Genomic DNA, 20,250 nt, shown 5'->3' with positions numbered 1-20,250 from the left:
GGTCAGAAATACTCACATGCTCACACCTAGCTACAAGGGAGCCTGGAAAATGTTGTCTACGCTGAACACACTGTCACCCTCTCTTATACTGGAACTGTTTTCCTAAGGGAATAGACAAAATAAAGAGAGTGGGTAGCAAACATCCACCTCTGTCACAATGGCCATCATCCCCCTCCACCGCCATCATCACCACTTCTTACTCAGGACTTTCTATGCTTCACACCTTTGTTCAGTTGATCTCACAATAACCCTACAAAGGGAACCATGACCCAATTTTACAGGTTGGGAAATAGGATGTGTTAGTTCATTTGTGTTGCCATAAAGGAATACCTGAGAATAGGTAATCTATGAAGAAAAGAGGTTTAAGTGGCTCATGATTCTGCAGGTGGTACAGAAAGCTAGCACTGACATCTGCTTCTGGTGAGGCCTCAGGAAACTTACAATCATGGCAGAAGGCAAAGTGGGGGCCTGTGTTTCACATGGTGAGAGTGGAAGCAAGAGAGATTCCAGGCTCTTTCAAACAACCGACTCTCACATGAACTCACAGAATGAGAACCCACTCATTACCACAGGGAGAACACCAAGCCGTTCATGAGGGGTCCACCCCGATAACCCAAACACCTCCCACCAGGCCCCATCTCCAACATTGAGTATCACCTTTCAACATGAGATTTGGAGGGGACAAACATCCAAGCCATATCACCAGGTTTCACAGAGGCTAAGTAACTTACCCAAGGTCACAGAACTGAGACGTGAGCCTGGAAGATAGATCTATTATTAATATTTGTCCTGACTTCAAACTCCATGAAGTGCCGATTTGACATAAATGTCTAACGTGATATAAGTTAATTAAGAAGAACTTTGCTTTTTAAGTAGAGGGCAACTGTCTACCCAAATATCACACCACGAATCTCTCTGTCTGTTTCCAAAGCCCAGGATTCTAACTACTGCACTACACTTTCACCCTCCTATGGTCATTTTATGTACTGAATAGTGATAGAGAAATTAGAGCATCAGGAAATCCTCAAATCAGCCAAGTAAGAAGCTATCTTGTATGCTTGAGCAAAAACCAACTATAGCACCCTCAGAAATCTCACCCTAAAAAAAGTTTTATCCCGATTTTACTGAGAAGAATGCCAGAAAGGCCAAGTCAGTGGCCACACACACATACACACACACCCTTAAGCCCTACCTCTCTCAATCAGGTGGCAAGTATCATTCTACTGAACAAACACCCTGTTTGGCCCTTTTTTACTTGTAGCTAAAGATTCATTTCTCGCCTTAGCTTTTTCCTATTGTGTCTTAAAACCTTTTTCACAGCTATTTTGCTTAGGAGTTTTTTTTCATGACATTTATTTCAAGAGAAAGGCTGACCTGGTTATAACCTCACTCCTTTGTCTGCACATCCTCAGGCCTAATTGGACCCCAAGTTCCCAAATGGGATAAGCAGGTCAGCAGCCAAGAAAAATATAGCTTTCCAGCCGCCACAAAAAGAGGTGAACATTGTTATTAGACCCATAAGCAAAATGTCAAATTATGGAAAGTCTTAGCCAATAGCATTATGGCCCTAGGTAGCTTGGCCAGGAAGATCACAGAGCTGCCTACTACGGTTCTCTTAAATGTTCTACATCAGGATTATGTTAATATACTATGCCAATACTAATAGCAAATATACTGAAGATGCTATTTGTAGAACTGGACCAGACACATCATTTCCACCATTTACCAGGCACCACTTCCAGGCCTATCACTGGTCAAAACTAGCGATACAGGAAGAAGAAAGCCCAGATCCTGCCCTCAAGCAACTCGTAGTCTAGTGAGTGAGCCAGATACATGAATTTATCATTTCAGACCACAGGCTTAGAGCACTGGCATCCAATGAGTTCAGTGCTTTCAAAACTCAGAAGAGGATCATTCTCTCTCTCTCTCTCCTCCTCTCTCTCTAGGGCTATCTGAGGGGACTGCCTGGAGAAAGATGGGCCTTGACTCCTGAGGTCATCCAGAGATAGTGAACCTCCCACAGAGAACCCGGCCCTCACTCCGGAGGCAATAATCAGGGCTTTGTCCCTGGCCCAGGAGAACATCCACCTCCACATGCATTAGTACTTAGTGTTGACTTTTACCAAAGATTTCTTGGGGATACTGAGGAAATATTGAATCACACACTAAAGAAAAAGCAGTTTTTAAAATCCCTATGAGATATTTCTTTGCTTTGCTCAAGCTTTTCCCAGCTACTTCACCTCTCCCAGGTTACCCCACATTCAATCTCATCAACAACCCACATCATCAGTACCCAAACACAGCCCAAATGTCCAACTCAGCAAAAACAAGTCCAAAAAGATGGCAGAATAGGAGATGCTAGCTCTCATCCCCCCCCCCCCACACACCAAGAAACACCCATTTGGTAACCATCCATACATAACTCAAAATGGCAGGAGCCCTAAAGTCTAACTGAGAGGTTCTAGCACCTGATAGAGAAAAAAATTCCTAGAGTGGATGAATTAAAGAGGGTAAGAAAAACAATCTCCCTTGATCTACTTTACCCTTTCCCCAAGGCAGCACAGACATATGCTGAGATAGGTGTCCTGTGCCTGTGCTCTCTCTCATGAGGAAAAGTCAGAGTAAAAGGAATGGAAGACTCCCCAGTTTTATTGGACACAGTCCAGAAGGACCACTTCTGTCTTGCTTCACTCAGAACAATGAGAGGATAAGCACCGGTGAATCATCTGGAGACAGCTAGGAGCAGGGTGGCAGCAGACAGTAGCTGGCATGTAGTTCTCAGCAATCAGCCAAGGATCCAGCTAAGCAGCTCACTGACTCCAGAAAGAGTCTTGCCCACAAACCCTGCAGAATAAACTGCTTATAGAGCTCCCCCGCCAGCCAATGTGCGCTCCCAAAACCTGGCATGCTCCCACCACGATGGCACATCCTTGTGCATGGAGTGCACAAGCTCCCACAGACAGCATGAGGATCTCAATAGCAGAGGAGGAGTATAGAAGCCAGCTTGACTCTGCTGCTATGAAAGATGCTGCACAACACTGAACACTTCAGGACACTGCCCTGTGGAAAATAAACAGGAGGCTCTCAGGACCTGGCCTGGCTTTGCAGGATCAAATTCTAAGACTTCCCTGCTAGGAGGGAGCAAGAGGAGTGGAGTTGGACACAGCCTTAGAAAAGGTCTGAGAACCCCAGATACTCAAAGATATATCAGCACTCCAATGTTCATTGCACCATTATACATAAGAGTCAAGATGTGGAATCAATGTAACTGTCCAGCAATATTCGAATGAATGAAGAAAATGTGGTATATATGCGGTATGTATACACAATGGAATACTATTCAGCTTTTAAAAAGAAGAAAACCCTGCCCTTTGTGACAACAGGGATGAACCTGAAGGACATTATGCTATAATATATATAATATGTGTTACATGTACAGAGAGAGGGAGAGAGAGAATGAGTTTAAAACAAATAAGCTTAAAAGAAGTATAATAAGACCTTGACTTAAGATAGAAGACAAAAATGGTAGTTAAGGAAAACTATCACTAAGTAAAAATGGATAGCTTCCCAACAGGCTGGCTAAAGACATACATGTGATGGTTTAGGAAAAGCAAACTTTCTCTAGGCTTTGAAATAAGAAAAAACATGCATTCCCTGGGTGTGTTTAAAGGGAGACTGTTTTTATGGTTAAACAGAAATAGGATGCTGAGAACCATATCTTAGTAAATTATAAAATACTCCCCTTTTCTTCTCCTGTTCTCTTTCAATACAGTACTGAATCCCAAATTGCAACATAATTTTTTGTTTGTTCTAGTTCTACATCCTCCTTAAAGAATTTTTTGTATTCAAAAAGCAGAAAGCATACTCCAACTTAAATTGGTACTTCTCTCTCAGTTATATACATATTTGGCGGAAGTGATAAGCTTCAGTTTGCCCACAGGTTCACATCTAACTCACAGATTGAAGTGTCATTGTGGGATCTTCCCACCACAGAATGCTAGACAGAGGTTAGTTGGTGTCACCACACAAAAAAAGAAAAAATTAAAGATTACTACTTCTCAGTCCTCATTAGCATGAAAACATAATTGTGAATGTTATGTTTTTCAGAGACGAGGGTCATGCCTGTTGGAGCACCTATTGACTTGCAATCTTGTTGTCACTATCAGTCAAAAGGAAAGTATCAATTTATTTGTATGGCCTTTGTCAATGTTGGACTGAGAACATGCTGCATGAAATAATAATAATTAGCATTAAATTAGTAATGAGTGACAATAATAGTTACTGTTCATTGAGTGTCTTCTATTCTAAGTGCAAGCACTTTCCAAATAGTGTGTTATTTAATTCCTACAATAATCCTGTATATTATCCCCATTTTACTAGAGAGAAGCTGAAGTTGATAGAGGTTAAGTAACTTGTGTAATTCAAGATAGTTGCAAGACAAAATTCAAACCCACATGTATCTCACTCCATGCAGATTGTGGAAGAAAATAATGAATATCTTCAATTGAAATGTTATTATTTTAGGGAAGCCTCTGTGCAATATATGGCTTTGGAGACCATGCCACCAATGCCATGACAACCTAGCTCTTCCTATAAAACCTCCCCCTCTACCACCCACCTAATTCACATGGACATAGCCAAGGCTCCCAACTTTATTTTGTCTATGGTGATCCAGACTACCTGGATGATGGTTAATTTATGCGTCAACTTAACTTGATCATCAGGTGCCCATAAAACTACTGGTTAAACATGATTTCTGAATGTGTCTGTGAGGGTGTTTCTGGATAAAATTAGCATTTGAATTGGTAGACTTAGTAAAGTAGATGACCCTTCTTAGTGTGGATGAGTCTTTTCAACCAATTAAAGACCTGAATAGAACAGAAAGGGGGGGGGGGGCGGGGAGAGAAGAAGAAGTAGAAGAAAGGAGGAAGAGGAGGAGAAGAAGAAGGAGAAGGAGAAGGAGAAGGGAGAAGAAGAAGGAGAAGGAGAAGGGAGAAGAAGAAGAAGAAGAAGAAGAAGAAGAAGAAGAAGAAGAAGAAGAAGAAGAAGAAGAAGAAGAAGAAGAAGAAGAAGAAGAAGAAGAAGAAGAAGGAGGAGGAGGAGGAGGAGGAGGAGGAGGAGGAGGAGGAGGAGGAGGAGGAGGAGGAGGAGGAGGAGGGAATAGAAGGAAAGAAAGAAAATAAAGAAAGAGAGAGAGAGAGAGAAAGAGAAGGAAGAAGGAGGAAAGAAGGAAGAGAGGAGGGGGGGAAGAAGGAGGAAGGAGAGGAAAGGAGAGGAGAGGGAGAAACGGAGGGAAGAAGAAATTCTCTCTCTCTCTATCTGCCTGACTGGTTGAGCTGGAACATTGGTTTCCTCTGCTCCTGGACTGAACTTTACACCATCAATGATCCCGGTTCTCAGGCCTTCGGACTCAGACTAAAATGACACCACCAGCTTTTCTGGCCGCCCAGCTTACAAACAGTAGATCGTAGGACTTCTCAGCCCCCATAATCACATCTATTGGTTCTGTTTCTCTGGAGAACCCTGATTAATACACCCTGGTTCCGGATCATTGGCTCAGGAGTGACTCAAGATAAACAAGTCCGACATCTTTCTTCAGGAAATTTCAATTTAGAACTGAGAACATTCAGTCTGGTCCGGTCTATTGAAAAGAGGAAATGAAAATCCAAGTGCTGCGTTGAGGGCTTACCATGGTTTCTACCATGTGACCTGGTGGCAGAGAAAGAGGAATGAGGTGGCCTTCAGGGGTGAGGAAGGTGGGCAAGGTCTGCAAACACTGTGGGCACTCTGCTTCTGATTCCCATTCATTCCTGAGGGTTGGCCGTCTCTCTGTCCTGTGCCCTCCTAGACCAATCTGTGTGCTTTTAACAAATCTCCCCTTTTATGCTTAAAGAAGATCTTGTCAATTCCTTAGGAACTGAAAGAACCCTAACTATTCAGGGTCATCTGATCAAAGTAGGTCTGGAGCTTCCTAGTGGTCTAGTTTCAGAAATACAACATGAATCCTGGGGAGGTTTGAGAACTGAATAATGAACACATACTTCAACTTTTCCCCTCCCAAGTGCCAGTAATCTCTTCTTTCAATTTGAAAGAAACCGAAAAACTATTCGAAAGTAAGTCTCAGGCAAGAATCTGAAGAGCGAGAAATCTATGTTCTTAGCTGAAGAGCTCAGAGGGCTGAGGGAGAATGATGGCTTGAGCCTAGGAGTCTGAGGCTACAGTGTGCTGTAACTGTGCCTGTGAATAGCTACTGCACACCAGCCTGAGCAACACGGCAAACCCCATCCCTTAAAAAATAATAAAAATATGCCCGATGCGGTGGCTCATGCTTGTAATCAATCCCAATACTTTGGGAGGCCAAGGCAGGCAGATCACCTGAGGTCAGGAGTTCAAGACCAGCCTAGCCAACATGGTGAAACCCCATCTCTACAAAAATACAAAAATTAGCTGGGCATGATGCAGTTGTCTGTAATCCCAGCAACTCGGGAAGCTGAGGCAGGAGAATCACTTGGACCCAGGAGGCAGAGGTTGCAGTGAGCCAAGATCGTGCCATTGCACTCCAGCCTGGGTGACAGAGCAAGACTCCATCTCAAAAAAATACAAAGAAAAAAAAAACACAATATAAAATAATAATACTAATAGTAATAGCCAGACATAGTGGCCTACACCTGTAATCTCAGCTACTTGGGAGACTGAAGTAGGAGGATTGCTTGAGCCCATGAGTTTGAGACCAGTCTGGGAAACACAGTAAGACTCCCAACTCAAAAAAAAAAAATTTTAGGCCAGGCATGGTGGCTCACACCTGAAAATCCCAGCACTTTGGGAGGCCAAGGCAGGAGGATCCCTTGGTGCCATGAATTCAAGGCCAGCCTGAGCAACATAGCAAGACCCTATCTCTACAAAAAAAAATTAGAATAAAAATATAGACATAAAGCAAGAACGTTTATGTGGGGCAATACCATAGCATGTGGTTTAAGTCCTAACAATCAGATTCATTATTAATTGCTGCCTTGATACCTGGTAAAACTGGGAGGGCCTGGAATGTCCTAACCACAAGTTCTCCTCTCCCTTCACACCATGGATAAGAATCCCTTGGCCGGGCATGGTGGCTCACACCTGTAATCCCAGCACTTTGGGAGGCCGAGACAGGCGATCACGAGGTCAGGAGTTCGAGACCAGCCTGGCCAACATGGCGAAACCCCGTCTGTACTAACAGTACAAAAATTAGCCAGGCGTGGTGGTGCACACTTGTAATCCCAGCTACTCAGGAGGCTGAGGCAGGAGAATCGCTTGAACCTGGGAGGCGGAGGTTGCAGTGAGTCAAGATCATACCACTGCACTCCAGCCTGGGCGACAGAGCAAGATTCCATCTCGTGGGGGGAAAAAAAAAAAAAAAGAATCCCTTGCCAAAAGACCCTTGTCACCAAATGGACCAGGTGCAGCTCCTCCTTATCCCTGGGTGGGGAGTCTTAGTTCCCTCCCAGCTCATAAAACATTTCAGACAAACTAACCACATCCCCTCCTGGTGGGAACCAGGAGTCCCCCTATCCACTTGATATCACAGAACCTGCCTCCCACAGCCTCTGTTCCCAAGTTCAACTCTGTTGTGGCCCTGTGTCTTTCTTCCCAGGCCATTAGTGTGTGTGTGATAAATAAATTGGTCTCAAGCTCATCTGTCCAATCTGGGCTGGCTGTCATGTGTTTGACCATCCCTACAACCCTAGGATTGTTCCCCAGTGGGATGAATGGGAAGCAATTCAAACACAGCCGCACAGAGATGGGCCAGAGGAAGGCCTGTGTGGGTAACACACGAGGAGTAAGAGCCTTCTCTGCAAGGAACATCCCACCCCCACCCCACCGCCCCAGGATCCCAAGGGACATGGGAAAATTCACTCTGAGAGCAGTGCCACTTGCCAGTTATAGCACCACCTGCTGGGGTGTTGTGCAAAATGATCTATTGAGAATGGCAAGGTCCAACCATCAAATGGTTACTAGACCATTAACTTCAGCATAACCTATATAGAAGAAATCATAACCAACCCATACAGAGGTTCTCATGTTAACATTCAATGCTTATTTATTGAAAAGGTTTTTTTAAATGCTCAGCCAAATGAGAGCAGGCAAATTGTTTTTCTTCTAATTACAGCCACATGCATCTTTTTCTTAGTTCATTATCTCAGCTCTGGTGATTGTCTTCAGTGGGTTCTTGACTCAATCAATGTGTGTTCATCTGTAAAACAGGGATGATAATAGTACCTACTATACGGGGCTACAATAATATCTGCATAACACGTAGAGCAGCTCCAATACACACAAGATCTTAGTAAGAATTAGAGAAACTTTTTTTTTCTAAGTGGAACCTTGATTGGTCTTGACCTTTGAGAATGTCTACTCAGTGAGACCTCCACAGAGGTACGGTCCATCCAGGAAGACAAGAAAGCTCAAATGAATTGATGAGAGAACAAGACTACATAATGCATGATCGAAAGTGTTAAAATGTGCAGAACTGGCAATCTTTCCAAACAGCCAAGGGGGAAGAAAAGAATAGCACGGGCTTGGCCTGCTACCTAAGTTTTAGAGAAAAAGAACTTGATCTTGGCCTTAATGATGCATAAAATTGTTAGAAAGAGAGGAATGGTGTTACATATGAAATGAAACTCCAGTAATTTTTCACTAGGCACAGGCTTATGGTCTTGGAAAATATTGTAATTGGCAAAACTGCATTTGGCAAAATGATCTTTAAAAATGCAAATGTCATTAATATGTTTATGTATAAGATATATTGAATATATATTCATCTATTATCCCCTAACTCAAGCCTTAACCCCTCCAGGAAGGTGACCTTCTCTGAGAATCCGTCACTGTCTCCTGTGGGTCGCCAGTGGACCAAGGCATACTTCCATGTGGCCCTGAAACTCCATAGCATAACTTACCTGGGTCTCAGGCTTGAATCTCTAGCCACAAACTCAACTGTCAAGTGAATATAACTTTCTTTACTTTTCATATGAATGACTCAGTTGCAGCTTAAGATGGCATAATTTCCAAGAGAATTATGTAGTACCAAAGCAGCAACAGGGGCAGAAACCCAGGTCCTCAAAATCATCTATCCACGTAAGCTGAGATGCCTGTCACCCTGCCCAGCCCTTGGTTTTTGGTTCATGTGAGTTGGCCTTGGGTCACTGAGACAGACCCTGTCCTTGTGTTCTTCAGACTCAGGGCCTGTTTCCACTGCTTCCCTGCCATTCTAGGCACATGAGAATCATCCTGCAGTTAAAGTCCCTGATATACTGCCCTTTCTTCTCTGCGGTCCAGCCACCTTCCCAGGACTGAACCCAGTAGAAGGCTCCTGGGGTTCTCGATATCAATGTTCTTATCATTTATCCAACTCTCTTTCTCTCCCTCAAGCCAAAAGGCCTCTTTTCTAGTCTAAAGGTTGAAGTAGGGTTATTCATTTTGTCCCTGAGTATTTGTTCTAGACCATGAGTCTTCCGTTCCCCATAAATCCACCCCATGTATCCTACACTACTTCACCTGCCCACACTGCACTCCTTTGGCTCTCCACACCCTCATGCCCAAAGAAATACGTTACATTTTTTTTCATGGGGGTTGGGGTGCATTCCATTCCTTTCCTAAGCTGCAAAATAATGTATAGGCTTTTCAACTATGTATGAGGACAAAAGAATAAGATAAAATATTTGTGTGTGCATGTATGCTTTTATGAGTTTATTCACAAATATCCCCACAAGTTAATTTATGCACATATGCGAACGTATAAGGAAGCAGGCTTTGCTCCAGCGATGAAAAGGCCTTGTGTTCTATCAATATCTTCAAAACTTTCCAAACAGTTGTTGCACTAAAATCCTTGTCTCAAAGTCCTCCTCTGGTGGAACTGAAGCTATGACTTCAGTCATAGTTTTTGAAGGGAATGATGCCTGCTGGAAGTTACCCCACAGAAAGAAAATACCAGGCAAAGGGTCAAGACTGACCTTAGCAATGGAAGTTCCACAGGTGTTTTCTGAATTAAATACCCCACGATTTTGCCTGGCCTACATTGACATTAAACTGCTTAATATACACGGAAATGTTTTCCAAAATCTGCAAACTAACAATGGTTTTATAATACAAAAAGGTGATTTTCTAGATACCAATGATTCTCAAATTGTGGCTGATGGACCAACATCAGTATCAGGGCATTTTGTTAGAAATAAAAATTCTCAGGCCCACCCCAGACCTTAGAAAGTCTGGAGGTGACTACCAGCAATCTGTGCTTTCACAAGCATGCCAGGGGATTCTGATGCATGCTCAAGTTTGAGAACCACTGATATATGCTACAGAAAGGTGACCAAGACAGTGAGCTTTGTGAATGATCAGGCTCAACAGGAAGGTGAGGCCACACCGTGGGATAGTGGAGCTTTCTGCCACTTATTGAGTTTGCTTTGGGGCATGTATGTCATTTATCCTTTCCGAGTCCATATAGAGAGAGAAACTACATTATATATGTATATATAGACTACATTATATATGAACTAGTTTACATGTGTGTGTTGTAACCAGTTCATACCTCACATGAGCTACCACAAGAATGATATGCTGCATGTGTTTAGAAGGCCCTCATAACTGGTGGTGGTGGTTGTTGTTGTTGTTGTTGTTGTTGTTGTTGTTGTTGTTTTTGAGAAGGAGTTTTGCTCTTGTTGCCTAGGCTGGAGTGCAATGGTGCGATCTCTGCTCACTGCAGCCTCTGCCTCCCCAGATCAGGTGATTCTCCTGCCTCAGCCTCCTGAGTAGCTGGGATTACAGGTGCCCACCACCACGCCCGGGTAATTTTTGGTAGTTTTAGTAGAGACGGGGTTTTACCATGTTGGCCAGACGGGTCTCGAATTCCTGACCTCAGGTGACGCACCCACCTCGGCCTCCCAAAGTGCTGGAATTACAGGCATGAGCCACCGCGCCCAGCCGGGTCCTCACAATTGTTAAAAAGTCATAGAAATATGAGGTAAGCAGGCAGCCAGTTTTTTGAAAAACCGGCAACCACAGCAGCAGAACAGCTTGATTGGAGGTTCCAGCACATTCTGAACAGCCCTCTGAGGGCCTGAACAGCTGCTGGGTTCAGCCTCACATCTCAACAAATGCAACAGCCATTTGTCTGCCCTTGCTGACACGCAGGAGAGCATCTTTCCTCCATTGCCTGCCATCTCCTGGGACTGGGCTCTGAGAGCAGGCAGTCACTTCCGCTTGATGTCCTCCCTTCGTTGTGACTACAGAGGGTGATGACTTACAAAGGGCACGTTTTAAAGATGTCTGGCTCAGCAGTTCGCTGCACTGTCTTCAGATGCACTGGTGACAGAGAAAAGAGCAAGGAGAGGAGGACGAATGAGAAGAGGGCTGGATCAACTCGCCGCAACCTGTCGGCTTCCTCTTCCTGTCTCAGCTTGGCTTCCTGGAAGGCTTGCTGCTACTCCTCAGAAATGAAGGGGTAATTAGATCACAGACTGAGTAGGGTGTACGGCCTGAGAAGGAGGCTGGATTCAGTATCGGGTAAGCAGTTCGCTCATGCCTACCTGTTTACAGAACAAAAGTGTGCAGCCTCCAAACAGACCTGAGCCCTGCTGGGAATGGCTGTCAGTGGGTTCTGTGGAGAGCAGGGGTCACAGCACATGAATATCAAAGAGCTCTCCCTCCTCTGTAGGTGGACTGTCACCATTCAGCCTCATCTTCTGGAATCCCGATTGGCCTTCGAGGCTGACTGCTGCAGAAAAACTGATGAGCATAAAAAATCTATTATAACCGGGCCATGATGGGTTCAGCAGATTTCCCTGACATTTAGGCATCCCAAATTGAAGGCAGGTTTCCCTCACTACCTACATCTATCATAGTACTGACATTTTCTAGCAAAGAAAAAGAGCAAACAAGGAAGACCTCCTTGTTGTGGATTTTGTTTCTTTGAGTCTAAAAGCTGGGGAGAAGTAGTGCTAGTTTACAAAAGGGGAAAAATTTTCTGCAATTGACATTTTTCTTCTACAAAGTCAGACGAGCTAACCTCCAAATCACTTCCAATTCTGAGATTCAAGCATCCCAGTGGTTCTATTTGCTAGGAAATATAGAAGACTGTAGTCCTTGGACACATAGAGTTACCATTTTAAGCACAAAATGCTGGGAGCTATTTTTACTTAATACCTAAGATTATTCTCGGGTGTTTAAGCCTTTCACCTAAACAGCACAGCCTGGTTCAAGCTTCAGAAGCACAAATTGAAATGGCATTACACTTTTAGCTCCCTGGTTCTGACAACAGACCAAGGGGAAGAAGGGGCAGATACAACTGTCATGCAAAGGAGGAAGGATGAACAATTGCCTTTCTTATGGCTTTGGACAAATTTTGTACATTGATTTGGAGCTCATAACAATCCCAAGGAAGGAGGGAGGACAGGGCGTGCTTCTGGCCTCCTGGCTCCATATAGATGGCTCCAAAATATCACTGGCCCTGGCACTCTGGCCAAAAAAGACCAAGAAATGAAAGAATAATCCAAAAAAAAAGGAAGAATAGCTCAACCCTGTGGTTTTATAAACACAATTTCTCTCTTTTCTTATGGGAGCTCTCCTAAGACTGCAGCTATGGTTTTTCACATTCTTTATTTGTACAGATCCCAATTTAGCTCAAGGAACAAAATAAACCATAGCTCTCAATTAAATACACTCTGAAAACTGAAAGTTCATGTTTGGCCAGAGGTTTATTCACATTAAGCTGAGGTCTGCAGCCTGGGAATCCCATTATGATTTACCTTGCATTTTATTTCCACTGTAAGAGGCTCAGGGCTGACACATTATCTCCAATCAGAAGGATATTTGGAATCTTTGCATAACAGTACAATGTGAGGCTGCAGAAATTCAGTACTGATCATCTTGTAGCAATGGGACACAGAGATTGTATGAGGTTTCTCTAAGATCTCAAAGCGGATCACTGATGGGTATGTGGATATCCCATAATCTATGATACTCTTTTGGGCTTTATAAATATTCAACAGAGTCCTCTTCTTGGGCAACCCTGTGTTTGAGCCTCATATGATAGAGGCAAGAATTGCCCATAAAGTGCAAAGTTGTCGTTCAATACATGCCAACCAACCTCCACATCCTGAATTCAGGGTTTGCTGGGAAGAGAGCTGATACATATGTCCAGGGAGCATGGAGGCTCCTGGGAGAAGGCTTCAGACCTAGACCTAGCCTCCATTCTCTTTTGAGATTCAATGTTCTATTACACATCTTAATTTCATGTCCTAAACATCCATCAAAAGGATGAGACGGTAGTGCCTATATCCAGAAAACACTTAGTTGTTGAATTAAACACTCAGAGTCTGGTGAATGGACAGGGTGGTTCCTGCCAGAGCAGCTTACCCAACCCATTCAGAGCACATAATGATGGATGCCTCCCTGCTGAGCTCATCTCCAGGGCGCCTTCTTTGTCTTATCTATGTGGTTGCCTCTTTTTTAAGGGCTGCCTGCTCCCATTTGTGGGTTCCCTTTCTTGCTCCCTGTCATAGGACATCAATTCTCTTAAAATTCCCCCTCTCCAGGACTCTGCTCCTCAAACACATGTGTATACACACACACACACACACACACACACACACACCCCACATCCCTCCTTTTCTTTTCTGCAGTCTTCCAGCTGAGTAGGTCATCATTCCATGCTACCCATCGTTTTCCTGAAAGCAGCTGGGGGTAGTTAGGATTCTTAAGAGTAGAAAAGGGATGAGTATAAAAGAGTAAAACCACAGAGACTATTTAGGAGATAACCACAATAGTTCAGGTAAGAAATGAGGGTAGCTTGGACAAGGGTTGAGATAGTGGAGAGGGTGAGGAGAAATCAGATTCAGAGAGCTTAGGGGATTTGCTGATGGATTGGCTGTTAGCTGAGAGGGAAACAGAATGATGACTCCTACATTTTTGTTTTGAGCAACCGGATAGATGGTAATGCCATTTGCTGAGATGGAGGAGACAGAGAGAAGATTTGCAAGAGGTAGCCATCCAGAGGTCATGTCTGAACATAAGTCTTGAGGTGCTACCGCACATCTAAGCAGAAAGACTGAACAGAGGTAGATACATAAATGTGGAGCCAGGGATGAAGATCTGGGAATAACCATATATCACAACCTAGATTGTTCCCTCAAGCAATGGTGAAGCAAGGTATTTCAGCTAAACCAAATCCACTGGGTGCCTAATGTATGCCCAGCATAATGGGCAGACTAAAATGAGAGACCTAAAAATTTGCTCCAAGTCCCTAAACTAAGCAAGTGTGTGACTCAAATAGAGGTCATCTATTCTTGAATCTAATCATTTATTGAACATTTATTAGGTGCCTACCATGTGCCAGATCCTGTGGGAACTCTTTCTGTCCACTGTGCTCCTAATTAGGCCAAGGGCACCCAGCTCTGCTGTGGCAGAACTGAAGCTGTAACTCACTTATATGACTCCCAGTTGGGCTTCCTGAACCAGTGACACTGTAGTACTAGAACCAAGCCTTCACATCTCAGTGAAAAGTGAAGACCAGAGCAGCCCCAGTGTAATTTCAGTGACCCAGGTTCTCTGTTTAGGAAATCAGTGTTTCTTCTTCACTGGCATGCTGGTATCTGCATGATTGTGACTTAGTGAGGGAAAAATTCACGCCTTAATTCTGTCTCATCAGAGGAAGCAAAGGGGGTTTGGACTATCATGGCCCCTGTACCTCCATGTCTGAACAGAATATAAAACACAAAAAGTACAGACAACCATAATAGGGACATCCATGTGTGCTATGTATCAGAAACTGTTCTAAGAACTTTTCATACATTCATCTTCCTTTATCCTCACAGTAATCATGTGAGGTAAGTGAAATTATTAACCCCATTTAACACAGGAGAGAACCAAGATTCCCCCAGTGTTGTAAGTGGTAGATCCAGGATGGGAACCAAGCAGTGCAACCTTAGAGCCTGCATTCCTAAATACTGTGTTACACTGAATGGACGCTTCAGTAAGACGCACCACATTGACCTCATGGTTATGTGTCCCCCAACATGTCAGCACTCACATCCAAGACAGTGCCTACCTGAGGGGAAAACTGCCCACCATGCCTACTGCTGCTCCCTCTCCCTTCTGCCCTCACCACCTCTCCCTCCCACGCTCTGCAAACACTCCCCAACAAGCCACCCCAATTTACATAATCACTTTGTGCTTCTCTGCACAGTCCTGATTTAAGCTGTCCAGAAACCCGCATAAAATAGTGGATTATTCATAGCTACGAGGAACCCTTTCCATTTTGCTGCCAGTTTTAAGCTGTTTAACTACCCACCAATCTGTTGATAAAATACAAAAATGTGATTTATCTCCAAACACACAGAAACATCTCAACAAATCGGATTTATTTTATCTTCCAAAAAATGTTGTTTTGCGTTTTCCAAGATGTCCTTTTCACAGTATTGTCCTCGTGATAAGTTGGATGACTTTGAGAAAAAGACCAGCAATTCATTTATACCCACTCTCCCGTCTGATTCCTAGAAAGATTTGTCTGCCTCATACTCTCTCTGGAGCCTTTGTTGAGCTCCCAGAGGGCAACTCTCACATTCTCCCCTATCCTAACCTCAGGCTTCACCTCCCGGGAGAGGGACTAGGGACCAAGGAATTAAGTAGGCCCTTTTTATCCCATGTCCGCCATCCTCAACATAATAGGGACCATAATGACCCAGGGTCTTCTGTCATTTCTTCCCACTCCACCCTCATTTCCCTGCAGCTCAGAACCTCACCTACTTGTGCAAACCGTGATCCTTTCTCCAGAGTCCAGTGGAGTCTCCATGTCATTGCAACCCATCCTCTTCGTCAACTTTTCTTCTTAATTTTTACAGGTGTGAGTCACCTCTTAATTTTTCATTGTTTTTGTTTTTTGCAGACTGGGTCTGGCTCTATTGCCCAAGCTGGAGGGAAGTGGTGTGATCATAGCTCACTACAGCCTTAAACTCGTGGGTTCAAGCGATCCTCCCACCTCAGCAGCCCGAGCAGCTGGAACAATAGGCATATGCCATCAAGCCCAGCTAATCTTTTGTGTGTGTGTGCGTTTTGTTTTGGTAGAGACAGGGTCTTGCTGTATTTTCCAAGTGGTCTTGAACTACTGGCCTCAAGCAATCTTCCTGCCTCAGCCTCCCAAAAAGCTGCGATTACAGACATGAGCCACCATGCTGGGCCTCTTCACCCTTAGTCTTTTCCCTAAATGGTACCCAAATTGTCTTCTCTTGGCTGTTCCTGGCCAATACAGCTCTATCCCCAGGAAAGAATGTACCACTGGCAGAGCTGTACTCCTTACTTCAGGGCCTATGTTATGGTTTTTTCACAGGGCTGTAGCAGGGTTGTGGTAGAAAAAGGTAGAGAGGCATATTGGTCTCTCTCTGCTGCTTTGCCTCCTCTCAGACTATGACTCTTCTATTTCAGTCAGAATCCTCTTCTCCTGGGCCCCCAGTCCCAATCCATTCTGCCCTTTCTCCAACCCACTGCTGTTACCACCTGATTATTCTGCTGCATTTAAGAGACCTTTGAAGGCCAGGCATAGTGACTCACACCTGTAATGCCAGCACTTTGGGAGGCAGAGGAGAGAGGATCACTTGAAGCCAGGAGATTCAGGCTAGCCTGAGCAACATAGCGAGGCCTTGTCTCTACGAAAATTAAAGAAATTAGCCGGATGTGGTGGCACACGCCTACAATCCTAGCAACTCGGGAGGATCACTTGAGCCCAAGAGTTCAAGGCTGCAGTGAGCTATGATCCCAGCACTGTACTCCAGCCTGGGCAACAGAGCCAGAACTTATCTGAATAAATGAAATAACATGCACAATATATGGGTAATTCTGTTTACATTATCATTGTCTTCATCATAGCACCACTGTATCAACGCCACACTCATCATCATCTCCCCTCCTTTCTCCATGCCCCCCGACTCTAACACACCTAATTTGTTATTTCCTAAATATGACCACTTCCTTTGTGGCACCATGACTTAATGCTTTACCCTCTGAAATGTCTGACAAACTCTTAGCTCGCTCTTGAACTATGACTCTGAGTTGGTCCCTGCCTTCTCTGAGCTTCCGTAACACACTGTTCACACACACATGTAGGTATATTTTACACTGTTTCTAATCCAATTCTGTGGCAAATTAAAGATAGCCACGATATCTTTGGCATGCCTCCCATGGAGAGGTAGTGTCTATGTCCCCTCCCCTTGAATCTCGGTGGGTTTATGAATATACTGACCATTAAAATATGGCAAAAGTAATTCCAGGCTTTGAGAAATTGACAGTTACCACTTTCTCTTGTCTTGAATCACTCTCTCTGAGAGTCTTGAGCAGCTATAAGGTGGATGACTCAACGTCAAGAGTTTGAGACTAGCCTGGCCAACATGGTGAAACCCTGTCTCTATTAAAAATACAAAAAATTAGCCAGACATGCTAGCGAGAGACTGAGGCAGGAGAATCATCCGAACCTGAGAGGCGGAGGTTGCAGTGAGTCGAGATTGTGCCACTGCACTCCATCCTGGGAGACAGAGAGAGACTCCATCTCCAAAGTAAATAAATAAGTAAATAAGTCTTGGCTACCTGAGGCTGCTATACTGAAGAGACCACATGCAGATGCTCTGGCCAAAAGACCCAGCGAAGCCCAGCCTCCTAGCCAACCCCACCCAGAGGCCAGTTATATAAGTATGAATCCATCTTCGACCATACAGATCAATCAGTCCACCAAACAGTGACCACTGAATGGCCTCTGTGCATACCACATGGACTAGAAAAATTGCCCAGAAGAGCTCTGCCCAAATTCCTAATTTCAAAATTCAAGGTACATAATAAAGCAGCTGCAGTTTTAAGCTGCTAAGGTTGGAGTGATTGTTACATAGATTTTCCAGCTTCAAGAGGCTGCCTACATTTCTCGCCAGCAATTTAGCACCTTTCCTCTGCCTTCTCTTCTGTCCTTACATCTATTTATCTGGCCCTCCTGAGTCCTTATCACAAGGACACTATGATTACAGTAGGCCCAGTAATCTGGATAATCCAGAATACTGTCCTCATCTCAAATCCTTGATCATATCTGCAAAATCCCTATTGCCATAATGTAAAGTAACACATATACAGGTTCCAGGAATAAGGACTTGAACATTTTGTGTGCCAGTATTCTGTCTAGCCACATCAACAAATGTCTCAGATTCCTCAAAAGATTTTGACATCACCAAGAAGAGCTTGGAGTATGTAGATGAACACAAAGTCTTCTGGTTGGTCTTGTTCACATTGTACATACATTTTTTAGGATTTTGCAAATATTCTAGTATCCAAAATGTTATTGTCTGGCTCTTAAAATTTGAAAAAGTCTTTATGTCACAAGTGACAGGCTAAAGCTTGTGCAAAGTGAATGAACCTATGTGTAAATGTTTGGAATCAAGGGTGAGATGCCAGGCCACTGTAAACTCATACTTACCTAGTGGGGGAAATACCATGATCATGAAGGTGACTTTCCCAGGGTGAGGCTCATCCATTGCATGTTGGGTGTGCTGACGTCTGCAGGAAACCGGACTGCATAACTTGTGGTAGTGAGGGTACGGTACTTGCATTCTTCTTTGTATCACTGTTGGTCAAACGATAGAAGTCATACTTGGGATGTGTGGCTACTGTTTTGCTTTGTGACTTACCGTTCTCTAAAGTAGATATGACATTATGGGGTATGTAGTATGCCTTTGCAGCCATTTCTCAGGATGTATACCCTTAAATATCTCCAGAAACAGCAAGTTATACTACAGTGTAATCTATGCTGGTGACAGGCTTCCTTTGTACTTTCTCTCTGACTTTACTTTTTGTTTTTTTTTTTTCCAAAATAATTTGATGTTTTTATTGAAGTAACGTGTGAGTGTTTTTGAAAATGTCATATGAAAGGGATAAATTTGAAAGGTAACTCTTCCCCAAACACTCCTTCCTCACCTTCCCCATTTGTAGCTGTTTCTTCATTTACCTCAATATTTTTGTGCTGGTATTTATAATAAGAATTTCACTGACATTTCCCACCCCAGTACCTTCCCTCCTCCATCCTTTCATTATATAGAGTGCTATAAACTCCATGTCTGATTCACTTGGTCAGCAGTATGAATCAACTGAGATAAAAAAGAACACTGCAGTTAGAGAACGCCACTTTCAAATAGTTCTACACGTTTTTAGATGACTCCCAATATGATCATCTAAGGAATGGAACTCATCATCAGAAGACCTAGTTGCAAGTCCTGACTTACATGGACAATTTCACCTGATACTTGTGTTCCAGAGACTTAGGCCAGGACCTAATAAACGGACAGATAACAAACATTTCAGGCTCTGCAGGTTGTAGAAAATACACAACTCTGCCATTATAACCCAAGGAAGCCACAGGCAATACATAAATGAGTGAGCGTGGCTACACCGCAAATAAAACTTTATTTGCAAACACATACTGCAGCTGGTTTGGGCCCCGAGGCTATAGTTTGCTAATCTCTGGCCTAGGATATTACATGGAGACAATAAAAACACATGGGATAGCTATGAGCACTAAATAAATAAAGGTGTGACAGTCCTTTACAGACAAGAAAGCATGACATAGGTGAGAAGAGAGAGTAGGGCTAAGAAGGGAAGCAGAGAGCACTGGAGATAACCTTGCCTTACTCCTTCATTTGCTGCAAGGCCACTCTGTTTATTATGGCACATGATGTATAAGATGGTACTGAATATGAGCGCTGAATCTGCAGTCTTGCTTCTAGAGGCCAAATTTGAAATTGTATTTACAGTCCTGTTTCCTGCAGCTTGAGTTATTTAAGATTTGGTTTAATTCATTTCGGAGCATACAGACTGGGGAGTAGTTTTTGAGACAAGATGTAACATCTTATATAATTGACCATGCAAAACGTTTTAGGCAAGGAATTCTCACAGCTCTATTGCTTTAACAATCAACAAAGAATTACTGATATGTCAGGCCGTGTGCCAGAGGGCTGTGGACACAGAAACGAGTGAGACATCACTTTAACTCAAGTCCTTGGTTTAGCAGGGAAAGCACACGTGTATAAAGAGAACAATAGCAAAATGCAATAGTAGTCTTTAAAAAAGAGAGTGACAGTGGAAGGCTGACATTCCTGCTGCTTCATGTCTTTTAAACATCTTTACGACATGTTGATGGATCTCCACATTTTGAATTCTGCCTTCTCGATGTAGGAAAAAAAAAAAAAGTTCCGAATC

General features: G+C 43.6%; 1 pseudogene; it reads left to right on the top strand.

Moving 5' to 3' along the window:
* Positions 1-18,467: 18,467 nt before the first annotated feature.
* On the top strand, positions 18,468-18,617 carry LOC119628241 (U1 spliceosomal RNA; annotated as a pseudogene).
* The last annotated feature ends 1,633 nt before the right edge of the window (positions 18,618-20,250 follow it).

This window comes from Chlorocebus sabaeus, chromosome 9, assembly GCF_047675955.1.
Source record: "Chlorocebus sabaeus isolate Y175 chromosome 9, mChlSab1.0.hap1, whole genome shotgun sequence".
NCBI classification, from domain to species: domain Eukaryota; kingdom Metazoa; phylum Chordata; class Mammalia; order Primates; family Cercopithecidae; genus Chlorocebus; species Chlorocebus sabaeus.
Note: the sequence above shows the minus strand (reverse complement) of the source record. Positions and strands in the feature narration are given on the sequence as shown.